This window comes from Abramis brama (genome assembly GCF_963993115.1).
Source record: "Abramis brama genome assembly, chromosome: 21".
NCBI classification, from domain to species: Eukaryota; Metazoa; Chordata; class Actinopteri; order Cypriniformes; family Leuciscidae; genus Abramis; species Abramis brama.
The window spans coordinates 32214745-32228868 of record NC_139983.1 but is presented as its reverse complement, the minus strand read 5'-3'; the positions used below and the strand labels follow the sequence as shown (position 1 = coordinate 32228868).

At 38.2% G+C, this 14124-nt stretch overlaps 1 protein-coding gene across 5 annotated transcripts in view; it reads left to right on the top strand.

Moving 5' to 3' along the window:
- Positions 1-14124, top strand: part of daam2 (dishevelled associated activator of morphogenesis 2) — a 90228-nt gene that overhangs the window by 16155 nt on the left and 59949 nt on the right. For 3 of the 5 annotated variants that reach the window (XM_084097257.1, XM_084097258.1, XM_084097255.1), the window contains exon 1: positions 213-465. The exons of 1 other annotated variant lie outside the window; for it this stretch is intronic. The gene's annotated coding sequence lies outside the window, so the exon portion shown is untranslated. Of the gene's footprint in view, positions 1-184; positions 466-14124 lie in introns of those variants that run through there. One more of the 5 variants, XM_084097259.1, reaches the window with a different exon arrangement.

The window sequence follows — 14124 nt, the reverse complement described above, 5'->3', positions numbered from 1 at the left end:
CTTTTTCTCTGACAGCCTGAGTTGGGAATGTGGAGATTGGAAGGTTGTAGAAAAGACTCATTCCCTTTCACTCCATCTCTTCTCATGCTGGTTTACAGATACACTGTCATGTGCTAAACCCGGATTCCAGAGAAGGAGAAAGGGAGGGGAGTGAGCGAGAGAGAGAGAGAGAGAGAGAGAGAGAGAGAGAGGAGAGCGATGTGAGAGAGGGAGGGAGCAATGTCAACAGCTTTGATTCCAGCACAGTCAGCTGAAATCCAGGCTCTGGCGGAGTAGCTCTCTGGTCGCTCTGGGTTGGAAGTATCATTTTAAAGCGCAGATTCAACAACAGTTTCAAGTAAAAGAAAAGGAGAAACGTGTGTGAGAGGACTGGGATGCACAGATTTAAAGGCCACTAGGAAACATTCTGGCTTACAGTGAGTAGGGCAAGGATGGTATATCCGAAAGGGCTGGTCTCTGAAGTGGGTGAGTACTTGCATCCTTCCATTCTGGTGTATTTTATGGCTAAATACCTTTTTACAAGATCAAATACTCCTCTTTAGTGCATTAAAGGCATTTTAAATTAAGAAGGAGGGTTATATGAGGACTGTTTAGTGGCAGATGTAAGCTGTCTGTCAAAAAAGAAAGTGTGCGGCTGTTTCCATGCCTGTGACAGCGCCATCCATATTTGATCCGGGAAAGGTGGCATGTTTAGAAATGAAGGATGGAGAATTGAAGTGTTATTCATTTAGAATTATATAAAACTCCACTCCTGATTCATAATTTCTCCAGCATATGATAAATCTACACGGAGCAAAATAAAACCTGCTAATGACAGACAGAATCTCCCAAGTTCCTGGTTTCTGTTAAAGTGTCTCTGAACAGTGTCTGTTCCCTTGTGAGGGTGTTTGGTCAGTCATACATTTTTGAGATGGTAAGGACAGAGTTGTGCTCTCTCATCTGGAAAAGGCTATAACAAGCTTGGTTGCACTTTATTTTACAGTACTTGCACTTTCAATGTACTTTCAGTGTACTTACCCACAAAGGTACTGAGGGTTACACTTTATTTTAAGGTGTCATTGTCACAGTGTAATTATATATTTAAGTACTGAGTATTATTAATTGATAACATGTACTTACTATAGGGTAAGGGTAGCATTAGGGTTTGGTTGAGGGTTAGTTGCATGTAATTATGCATAAGTTGCTGTTATTACTATGGTAAGTACATGTAAACAGGACACTGTAAAATAAAGTGTTACCGTACTGAGTAGTGTAAGGTAACTACATGGGTTAAGTTAAGGTTTAGGGGTAGGTTCAGGGTAAGTACCTAGTTAGTGTCATTACAACAATAAGTACATATGTTCATGCAAAACAGGACTGTAAAATAAAGTACATCCACATGCATATATCACTACCTTGAAATCAATTAAGTGCAGTCTCCCACAAAGATGCTCCTTCCGCACTCAATCCTATCTGTTGTTCTTCAACCATGCAAATGGCTTTTCCTGGCACAGCATGTTTACGATTCACATGAGTGGAACCAAACGACATATGGAGAGAACTGTGAATGTACATAAGGACATTAAAGGGGTCATGAACGTCATTTTCTTTTTGTCTCATGTTTCCTGAGGTTCAAAACTGTCATCATTTAGAAATTATAGGCCACTCTAACCCCTGATTTAAAAAACTCAATGTCTATTTTAAGACTTCAATGTAACGCACACTGGTATGTTTGTGTTATGTATGATATTGATAGAAGGGTCAGGACAAAATTTTTAATTATTACTGCATCAAACTCCAATGGTGAAAAAAAGTTCACTTGTCGCAAAATAAATCACACATTTGATGTCTATTTGAGAGCATGAGCAACACCTATGGTTTAGGGATGAGCGATTAGACTCACGATAACAACTTGTATTTCAGTATAGTTCAATCAAGCGCAGATTCTCGTTTTCTTTTGTTGTTTGATCAGCAAGTATATAAGGCTGCTGTCACTTTAAGCTAATGCATGTATCCAACACACTGATACACATTCGATTTTTCTCTCAGCGGACTGTGTTTATGTGAATACTTGCCAATACGGGCATTTAGGCCTAGAATTTATTCGGTGTGTATTTGACCGTTCAATCACTGAAGTCGCAAATCATCACTTTCTGTGTTGGCTTTCTGCCGCTTCGCGCACACATTACTTGCCTTATGCTTTTACAGAATTGAAAGTGTGCCGTCGATGGGATTTGGACTAAATAAGAAAACAGTTTTTATGTCCACACTACAGGATGCCCAGGTGTTTGATGTGGGGCACTGTGTGATCAGGTTTCTCTCACAGCCCCAGTGACATATGGGAAATGCCCTGTACAGTCTACTGGAATGTTAAACATCTAACAACTAACCAGTAACTCTGGGTATAAATAGTGTCCAGTTCAGATCAGTCAATGATCTATTTGTGGGAGTCTCAGAAACGGCTGCTTGGGAAGAAGTGTCTCAGTGGGACAACATGCTTGAGAGTGTCCTGAATTCCACTTCATGCCCATATACTGTAAACATCTGCACTGTTTCTGGCAGGCTGACTTTATAAACAGCTTGTTTATTGCAAGGCGTTTAAGGACAGATACCTCCGGGAAACCTGGAGTGTGGAATGCTAAAGATCTGGAAAAGTGTTCTGGATATTATTGGAAGACTTGAGGGAATGATTAAGTCAGGTTGAATAATTTACGCCACCAGTTTTAGTTGGCAACTTTTCACTTCTAAATTTATCGAGTTAACATGTAAAACTGCTTGGAATATAAAAGTCTCTTTCAACCAAGAGTATGTTTTGAATTAATTGCACAGCTCGAAATATTAGGAATTTTGTATTTTACCATGGTAGACCAAAGAAGAGTGTTAAAGAAGAGTGTGTACCATACTTTTTAGTCAAGTCAAGTCAAGTCCCATTTATTTATATAGCACCAGAGACAGCCTATGCAATTCGGAGGCCCGTATCAAAGAAACCCCATTAGAAAGAAAGACATTGTGCAATGCCTAATGATTAATAGTCCATAAACGCATTTTATCTACCACTATCCACACATTCTATCTCTTTTGAGCTATTGCTACAATCACGACCAAACATAAAAAACAACATTTAATCTTCGTCACTTTCTCTGCCCCCTCAGCTAAAATAAAATGATACTTTTAAATATGAAACTAAAACCGCCAGTAGATGGCGGCAGATCATTGTCTTACTGAGTAAGTCATTGAATCATTCAGTCAAAAGATTAATTCAAAATGGCTGACAAAGCAACTAGGTGTGTGTCTCATTTCTTATTTGTGCATCCTTGTTTCCTTTGCTTTCTTTCGTTGCGTCTCATCTCCATCCCTGTTAGTATGCGAGGAAGCGAAAGAAAATGAGGACGGAGGAATCGAGGAAATCCTAATTCAAATTGGAATATTCTTGATCACAAAAGCGTCACTTCAAAGTGTCATCAGCTGCGCTTGAGGGATCTGCCCTTATGTTGTTGAAGTTGAAGATATTCATAATAAATAATAATAAAGCAAGATGCCCTGTTGAAATATATGAGATGTAAACTGCAACGGTAACATGTTGATTCAATGCAGTTCAATAACTGTGTCAATGTTGTGAAGTTCATCAATGAGGAAATTATTACAAAAGCAGATCATTTATCCATATCATTTCACGTCAAGTTTTTGTTCTCATCCGATAGTGCCAGTACAGTCAGGTCGATAACATTTCCTGAATATTGTTTGTCTTTTAAGCCCCAAATGAGCAAGCCAATGCTGACAGTAGCGTGGAGCCAAAACTCCATCAGTGGACAGAAGTGGGAAAAAAAGAACCTTGGGAGAAACTCTGGGGTTCAGTTCTCTTCTGGCATTAAGCAAATTCCTTCATGCATCATGTGTTTTTGTATAAACACAGCATTACTCTGCAAAAGTCTGTATTAAAAATGGAGACCACTGTGTTTGTCATTTTACTCATTCAGTGTAACAGTGAAGCTTGGATGAATTTTCCACTCTAAATGTAAATCCATCACATCCTTGACCTCTGATTTCTATAATGCTCTCTGAAGTCTTCGTTAAAGGCCATGTTGCAGGTTAACCACCACTGTCGATTAATGGGTACATAAATCACTCAAGATATGTATATCATTTTTAAAATGTCATAAAAATGGTCTTAAAGACCAGTTTTTTACGTTTTTGGTATTAACGTTTTTTTTAATGCATTTCGGTGATGACGTCACGTTGGGGAGAAGTGGAGGAAAGGTAGCCTCAGCCTAGCATTATGGTGCGTTCAAGTCATCTCGTATAGATCGTATTTACGAGTTAAACGCACTTGAACGCCACCACAATGTCATAAATACTTAATAATTAAATGCATGGTCCGAGGAGAATGAGTGGAGAGTTGGTGAAGTGTCCTGGTGAGTTCATTTAGCAACGCAGAAATGAGCACTGGAGCTAGTCTACCATAGACTGTAAAAAATAGTCTACGAGCAGCAGTGCACTAACGGCACTTTTTTTTTTTTACTGTCATTGAATAGCACCGAGTGAAAAATCAACGTTTTCTTTATATCTAGTAGAAGTGATTATGACGTTAGTTCAGATAAGTACCGCTAACCTTTGTCATAGTAGTACTGGTAAACTTCGTCTTTGTCATCTAGAAATAGAAGGCATCATGCTAGCTATATGGGCGTTTATTAGCGTTTATCTCTTCCTCCGGTGAAAATGTTGTTGCAAACGTAGCCGCCGTGTGTCTGCCGCTGTGTTTGGCAGGTGCTTGTGTGAGCGGTGCCGTCCCATGGAAACTGCGTTAGAAAGCTTGTGCTGTAGGGAAGTAACTTAAGTGCGTTTTGGTCGCTGGTCGAGGAGCTCACCCCGCGACCAGATGTGACGTGCCTCACTCAGCATCCAGAGTTTTTACACTCAGCACAAACACAGTAGTTCACCATTGTCAATCTACCTACTATATATTTCTATATATTTATCTATCTAGCTGCTAGCTATCTATGCTAACGTTATGCTATCTGGCTGTCTGCCTATCTCTCTCTATACTAGCCTATCTATCTATATCTATCTGTCTGTCTATCTATGTCTATGTATTTATCTATTTATCTATAATCTGCGCTATCTGAATACTCTCGTCTCGTCTACTAAGTTACTCGTCTCTCTAGTCACTCTCAGTGCTCTCAAGGCGGGCTTTATTAAATTCTCTCCCCAACGTGACGTAATGCAATGCATTGTGGTGGAAAGGAGAATTGCAAGCCGCTGTAAGATAGTACCTACTTTTTCGTATTATATTCCGTTTTGTGATACCCAACAACATAAAATACAATGGATAACAGTTTAAATGTTTATTACCAACAAGTAAACCGCACAAATTCGATGAAAAAAAAAACCTGCAACATGGCCTTTAAAGGAGAGAAAAACGACAGCCGCGTTATAAACTGCACTGTCAAACTGACGCATTGCAATTTGTAGTCCTCTGTTTTAATCGTAAGAATTCTTGTTAAAGTGAATGAATTCACAATGACCAGAAGCAGATGTTGACATGGTTTGAAGCAAATGGCTTTTCACATGAGTGGAACCAAGCGACATATGGAGAGAACTGTGAATGTACATAAGGACATTAAAGGGGTCATGAACGTCATTATCTTTTTGTCTCATGTTTCTTGAGGTTCAAAACTGTCATCATTTAGAAATTATAGGCCACTCTAACCCCTGATTTAAAAACTCAATGTCTATTTTAAGACTTCAATGTAAACGCACACTGGTATGTTAGTATAACATCTTTGTATGATATTGATAAAAGGGACAAGACAATATTTTTAATTATTACTGCATCAAACTCCGATGGTGAAAAAAAAGTTCACTTGTCGCAAAATAAATCACACATTTGATGTCTATTTGAGAGCATGAGCAACACCTATGGGGGTGAGCGATTAGACTCACGATAACAACTTATATCTCAGTATAGTTATTTTATTTTGATATTAAAAATAAGAACATTAAATGCAAATTACAAATAATAGGACAAATACAATACAAGAAAGATATCAGATAAAATCGACAGGGCATTAATTTATTCAGGTACAGACTATTTAAGAGTAGTAAGAAATACTACAGAAATTGAATAATCAAATGTGAAAATATAACACTACATAGTCGTCACTGTATGAATTAAAGATACATTGATCCTTATTAAAACCATAGGATTATTCAGTCAAGAGCAGATTCTCGTTTTCTTTTGTTGTTTGATCAGCAGGTACAGTATATAAGGCTGCTGTCACTTTAAGCTAATGCATGTATCCAACACACTGATACACATTCGATTTTCTCTCAGCGGACTGTGTTTATGTGAATACTTGCCAATACGGGCATTTAGGCCTAGAATTTTCCACTCTAAAGGTAAATCCATCACATCCTTGACCTCTGATTTCTATAATGCTCTCTGGAGTCTTCGTTAAAGGAGAGAAATACGACAGCCGCGTTATAAACTGCACTGTCAAACTGACGCATTGCAATTTGTAGTCCTCTGTTTTAATCGTAAGAATTCTTGTTAAAGTGAATGAATTCACAATGACCAGAAGCAGATGTTGACATGGTTTGAATTTATGAGAGAGAATGTATGAAACGTGGTTTATCAACATTCTTTGCGGATCCTTGCTTTTCTAGTAGTTTAGCAGAATTGTTTAAACTTTCAGAAAAGCACATTCAGAAGCTCTATTAGCAAAGGGCCAGTTGTTTGTTGGGTTGTCATCATCTGCAAGAAAACAAAACTGCAAGAGGGGTGGATGTTAATGTTAATGTTGAAAGTTCTGTGTGCAGTTGAAAGAGTAATTGTTCACACAGCTGAAAAATAGCCAAATTTATCGGTACCATATTGAGTCAAGGACTTGTGAAACAAAATCTAGTCAGGAAATCTGTACTGATCCTCAGCCCTAAAAAGGTTATGATTCTTTAAATCTAATTAAAATGTCAATTTCCCCAATAATTGTGTTTTATGCTTTAAACAATATCGGATAACAACATGATTATTAATGTTACTCTCGGTCCGAGGAGCCGAGTCCGACCCATTTCAATTCAACAACAATGATGTCAAGTAGTTTGGATGTAAATTTGAATGTCAGAAGCTGTGAGATGTTTGCAGTGATTTAATTAGCGGCAGTGTATTGAAGCTACGTACATATCACAAAAGATGCATTGACACACAGTGATTAGAGGTGGCAAAAACATGGACACAGAATTAACTATTACAAAAAAATTATAAAATATTTTGTCATTAACATTTTAGGGACCATTCACAAAGCATTCTTGCCTCTGTCTATGTTCGTTAATTTAAGTCATATCTAGCATGCTTTTGTATGTATTTTTAGAAAGCTTCAAACAGAATTGGAAGCAGGCAACTGTTTTGCTATGGGTAACAGCTTGGCTCAGGTTTTTACTGTGACATTTTTGATTGCTCCTTCCCCAAAGGCTGTAGTCTTTCTCTTATCTTACGAGAGGAGAGAGAGGAAGTGATTTGGAGAGAATAGAGGAGAGATAGGACGGGTTGGGTTTGCCCGGCATCATCTCTGTTGCACGTAGGCACTTAAAGGTCCTCCTTCATAGATGTGATATACACATTGACAACTCAGATCATGCTACTGGTCAAAGACCTTTCTGTAATCCTGTAACTCAAACAGTAAGTTAAGGTGCTGTATGCCTTCCATGCAATATAAGTCACTTTTGTATAAAAGCGTCTGCCAAATGCATACATGGCATGTAAATACTCCTTCGCCTTCATAGATTTATCCTCTCCAGTCCCCTTGTTCTAAGTTATGTTTTTCGTTGGCTTGAAATATGGTCATCTATCAGTTTTGAATATAATCTACATAACTGTGTAGATTTAGTAAGACGGTTGGTGCACATGTGTTGTATTAAAATGTCTGTGTATGCATGGCAGGCATGCGATAATGTGAGTCAAAGCAGATGAGATAAATCAACCCATGTTTGCATACAGTCAGCCAATACTTTAGCCCTGTTATTTATGCAATGCCCTCTGTCCTTCCATATTCAACTCCCCTCTGCACGCACACATACACACGTGCCAAAAGACACACAATTGACACACAACAGCAGTCAATGACCTGAATGCTATATTGACCATTTTCCCATTATAGTCCCATTGTCCCAGATGCAAACTATAAAGCAGCAAAGAAAACATGTTGGTCACATTCTTAATAAATGTTGCACCAATTATTGCAATATGTTGCTTTCTCAATATCTGGTGTGATGCATTTGACAGTTTAAGATAGATTTTAACACGTTTTCACATGGTAACATCGTTAACAAACCAGGCTTATGCCATCTTCCGTCCCATGATCTCGCTTACAGTGAAGTGATCGCTTACAGGGGTGATGTGGAACAACCTACCACTACATGTTAAAACAGCTTCCACATTATCTGAATTTAAATCCTTGCTAAAAGTGCATTTTTTCTCTTGTGCTTTTAATCTACCGTAACTTTTTTATGTTTCTTTCTCTGTTTTGTTTGTTTTTTGTTGTCTTACTTTTCTGTACAGCACTTTGGCCAAACAAGGTTGATTTTGTGCTTTATAAATAAAATTTGATTTGATTTGATCTTAAAGCATTCACTTCAATGGAAATAAATGCATTTTATGGAACTCATTAAAACAATCATGTTTTGAAGTGAGCTGCAATGCCATTTACGTTAAAGTAACATTTAATCAAATGATGTAGACAAGATTTGCACAACAAAAACTACAACCTCTTAAAATCTCTTTTAGTGTGTGCAAATACAGAATTGCTTTCTGTTTGAAATTGTACAGACTTAAACAAAAACGGCAGAGAAAGCCTACGTTTTTATTGCAGTTGAAAGATGTAAAGCATATCATTCACGTGGGTGCCGTGAAGGGACTCTTGCTATGATACACGGATAATATGCGTGGCAGCAGAGCAAGTATCAAGGAATATCTATGAATGATAGAAAACAAGAATAGTGTACAAGATAGGGAGGAGAAGACAAAAATACAGATTTTGTAGTTTCTTAATTAATATGAAGTCATAAAAGTCACATGCATAATTATGCATGATTTGTTTTTAGAACAATATGTTTACATTTAAAATGCTTTACTCTCCCTTGTACAATGCAAGACTGGTTAGCATGACTTTTCCCTGTGGACAATAAGATTTATCATCGTCAAAACAGCTCTTTTGCATACAATGAAAAAGCATGGTGAACACTGGCTTTCAAGTTCATTTGCCATTTGTATTGGTTTATTTAAAAATGTAAAAATATAACATCTCTTCATTGGTGCAGAAGGTTGATGCACTTACGGACACAAATTATACAAAATGCACAAGTGTAATCATCAGTTTCCACTGAAGTAATGCTGAAGTGAACTGGTTCCCTCGAGTTGTGAGAGGACCAGAGATGAACTTGATTGTGAGATTCTGGGGAAGTTTGATTTACTCATTACACCATCCTCCAGATTGGCTGACAAGAATGCATAATCGCGGTCGATAACACTCATGCTGAAAATTAAAGTCAATATATAAACCGACACAGTGCATTAACACAGTGCATGTAGGCTACAGTATGAGTGCAGTGTCCTTTTATTTGTGAGTGCACATCAAATGAAGATATGCTGTATAAATTAGCAAAGTGAACCTTTTCTAAACATCAGCTGTTTTTAAATGTATAGACATAAAAGTTAAGTAATGAATTTTAGTTATAAGTTCAGTTTCAGTTATTAAATTTAGCTGTAGTACAATTTTGTAAGACAGAGTAGGCTTTGTTGATGCTACTGTACTGTATTACTTTACTCAAAAGTAAGCAAGAAAGCAAAGTACACACTTTTAATGTGTAGGATGTGAATTGTCCCAGTTATCGTGTTTGTACTTAATTAAAAACTGTTCCTATTTTTCACTCCCATAACATAATAGATTTATTCCAGTTGGGCTTTGACTGTTGTTGCTCTGTTTTTTCCTGATATTACTTGTAAAAAACAGGGAGAGAAAGAGAGAGTAATAGAAAGAAAATGAAAAGATTCCACTGTGACAGAGGCGGTTTGGAATGCCAAAGATTCCTCGGAGTTCCCTTGGGTTTATTGTGAGAACATCATGAAATGAATTCTGGGGGAAACGTGTGGGGTAGAGCAGTGTATTTGCATTACATAAGGGCCAGGCTCTGTCTTTATAGAGAGAACAAACAATTATGTGGAGAAGAGAGGAAATTATGTGAAGGGAGAGAGGCGTCTGCATGTGTAACTGCAGCAGAAGGAAATAGAGTTTAACATTGTGCAAAACTCATCGCCACAATGCTGTTTTTGGTACATTGCTGAGTGGTTGCTGGAGTGTATTCTGGTTGGTTGTTTAATTGCCCTAGTCAGAAGATCCTTCATCCATGTCTCTATGATATTTTTGTCTTTCAATATGGCTGAGGTCGTCTATGTATGCTACCCTGGTTCCCTGAATAGGCTCATTCAGTGCTGCATCTTACCCGATGTAAAATCTTTTGCTTTGTAGCCATGAGCTACAAACAAATAATTGACTTATCCGATTTACACCACAGGCTCGTGTGGTCGTCGTAAATCTCAATCCCCTCACTGATTGAAGATTTAGCCTACTCTATTTTAAGTCGCAAAAAGACTTTTGCTGAACCAGGAGCGAAATCCATACAGGATGCATTCACCAACAAGGCCTGAAAATTACAAATACATTTTAGGTATGTTAAGGCCATCAACCAACTTTAGAGTCAGAAAGACATGTATCTAAGGGAATGACTTCAACTGCATAAACGGAGCCCGTGTGAAGCCTTCCAGGACCACAGGACCACCAGGAAGGAACATTAATGGGACAGAAAGTTCTCATCCATCTCATCCCACACATAAAACGGAAGACAAGTGAATGTCTCCCCAAAGAATTATCCCTTAACAAGTGTTCACTTTTAAGAGTCACCAGGCCGTGCCCACTCTGACAGAGAAATGTTCTTGTAGGAACTCCAGCACTAGTCCAAATTGCAATTACTCGTGATGCCGTACTTCTCCTCGAACCTGAGATTATAGGTCGGCTCTGATCGGACTCCACAAGAGGCGCAAACACATCCCAAAACACAAAGTTCTTTGATATTTTGACAAATAAGAAGTCATTATACTATACACAAATACTGTTAGTTTCAGACATCAAAAAATCCTCCTTACTGCAAAAAAAGAAAGAAAAAAACAAGCTGCCAGAATGACTAATATTTACGCCTGCAACGTTTAAACTAGTTTTCACAAATATTAAGATGTTGGTGAAGATTATAAACATTACTGAAAATTACACCGGATGCATCACGTCAAAAGCACATAGAAAACGCTGGATATGGACAGTAGACAGATGCCCAGTATTATTTTTGACTTACTCCATATGCTACTTCTCACAACAGGACAAATGAATAAGGAAAGGCTGTCTAGTTTAGACAGCGAGTTTGCGTGTCTGTACAGCCTTCTGAAGGACAGCGTTAGGGTGTGAGCAAAAACACGCTATTTGCGTGTGTGTACCTTTAAATGAAAATGAGCTGTTACTCCCCTCCCCCTTTCCAGAAGAGGGCGGAGCCTTTACAGCTCCTGCTTCAGAAACTCCAGCAACAACAAAACTGGAGAATCTCATGCTGCCAAAATGTCAGAAATTGTCAGTAGATGTTCAGCCTTACATGTTCGTACCGGAGTCGGACACTGATGGAGAGACTCGAGAAGAAGTTACAAATTTTAGACTGCAACGTTTCTAAATGGTAAGTTAATGAATTTACCGAGGATTAGTGACACTCTGAGAATGGCTGATTTCAAGATAACAAATTTTGAAGATCTGTAAAGAAAAAAAGAAGGAAAATACATTGTGAAGAAAATATTAAAACATCACTGTCTAGATAAATTGCTTCCTGAAGAATAAGAAATTTGAGGAGTGATGGCGTTCACCAAAAGTTATAGTACTATATACTCTGGTATTTGAGGTATCATTTGTGTCTGTAGCATAAATGATGTAGGATAAGATATAACAAAGTTTAATACTTAGGTTGAAGGTACTAACCGAAGTATGAACAAAAATAATAGTGATGTTACCTAAGCATATGTAACCCCTCTCACCGGGTCCTTCACACCCCGCTCCGTGCGGGTCTCGAACCCGGGTCTCCGGCATGAGAGTCAGGCGCTCTAACAAGGAGGCTAAAGACTGCAGCCTCTAGCGTCTGTCGCTAGAGCGCCTTTTGAGATCAGAGGAGTGAGGTTTTACACGCACAGCAACTACTAGCTGGCCTCCGTTACACTCACCCCCCCTAAACCTCACTCCCATCTGGGTCACGGCACCAATGTAACCCCTCTCACCGGGTCCTTCACACCCCGCTCCGTGCGGGTCTCGAACCCGGGTCTCCGGCATGAGAATCAGGCACTCTAACAAGGAGGCTAAAGACTGCAGCCTCTAGCATCTGTCGCTAGAGCGCCTATTGAGATCAGAGGAGTGAGGTTTACTCGCACAGCAACTACTAGCTGGCCTCCGTTACACATATACCAGTAATGGTCCCAATAATAAGTAAATACTGACCTGGTCTATTCAGTGTTGAAAGCAGAAAAAATTGTTTTGGTTTTGACTGTACAATTTTTAAGGCACGTCAGTTTAAATAGTTATTTCACTAACTAATTTTAGTTGAGCAGGAATATGGATGTTTCGTTTATTGGTATGGTAGGGTAAAGGGAAAAGAATCTGTCTGAGACCGATGCTGCTGATCACACAAGCAAGAAAAAAATAATGCAGGAGATAGAAACCAGTTGAGCAGTGTGTGTGCGAGGGATACGCTCCTCCTCCTCTCCTCCACTGACCTACTTCCAGAAGCACACAGATGATGTGGATGTAGTCATGAGCTGAATGAGAAATGCCAACAGCCCCCTTCTCTGACTCTTTCCCTATCCCTCTTCATACACCACTGCTCACATAGTTTACCCGTCATGCCCTACCTTGTGGCATAATGCATGAGACACAACATCAACATTATTATGCGACTGCTGCTAGAGATGGTATGAGGAGGAGACAGACTACTCTTTGAAAAATGAATGGGGAAAAAAAGCATTGTTTAATATGGAAGCTGTAGAAATGGAAGTTCTGTCTTTCATTTGCAAGAGCCAGTCTCCTTTTTTCGTTTATTGAGCTGCCGTTCTACTGCATATGTAGGCAGCATCTCATCTGTAATTGAACCTCATAATGTAAATCATTAGTTTTTTCTCGCTGCACAAATATCCCTCCTCACCAATCCTCATGAGCATCTGAGACTTGACATCACACTAAATTATTAAAGTTAGGTCCTAAATTTATCTCTGTGTTAAAGATAAAAGTTGTGTTTGTCTTTGCTGCGTTTATATATTCAGAATGTTGTTGCTTTATTAAGAAAAGGGTTCATTCAAGTACATTGGCAGTACCACTCTATTAGATGTTTAACATGTTTAGAGACGGATATTCAGTCTCTGCTTCCTTTAATGTATGCAGATGATAGCCTTTGCTGCTGTTCTATACTGCTGTAAAATAAGCATTTATTTGAGAGCTGTACAGGCAAACTGCATGAAGAATTTATGTAGAAGCTATACAAAAATAACTTTATGGTTATGCAGTGATGTGATTTTCCATTTAAAACTGATGATACATTATTGATGGGCTTTAAGGGAGCTTGATTTACTTCCTAGGGATGGAAATCATAAGGAATTTAATGATTTTAGTTCTGATTTTACATAAAAGTTCCAGTTCCTTAATAATTACCTTAACAATTATTTTACAACTCTTTTACTAAGGATCAGTGTGATTTTGTCTTGTTCACTGATTCATAAAAAAAACATGTTATGTTTGTTTGTTGTTGTACACTGACAAAAACAATAAGTAAATGTACTTAATTTTTCTTTGGCAAGTTTTTGCACAAATGTCTCAAAATGGCAAGTTACTAATCCTAACAACAAAAGCAATGATAAAACAGTGTAAATACAACTGGAAAACAGTGAAAAATCAACCTCATTAATTATTCAAGGCCCAGTGCATGATGGGAGCACCAGTATCAGAAAAGTTGAGTAAATGTACTTAATTTTATAACGTTGATATTTACACTTTCATTTCTACAACCTTGAATTGAGTACTAATA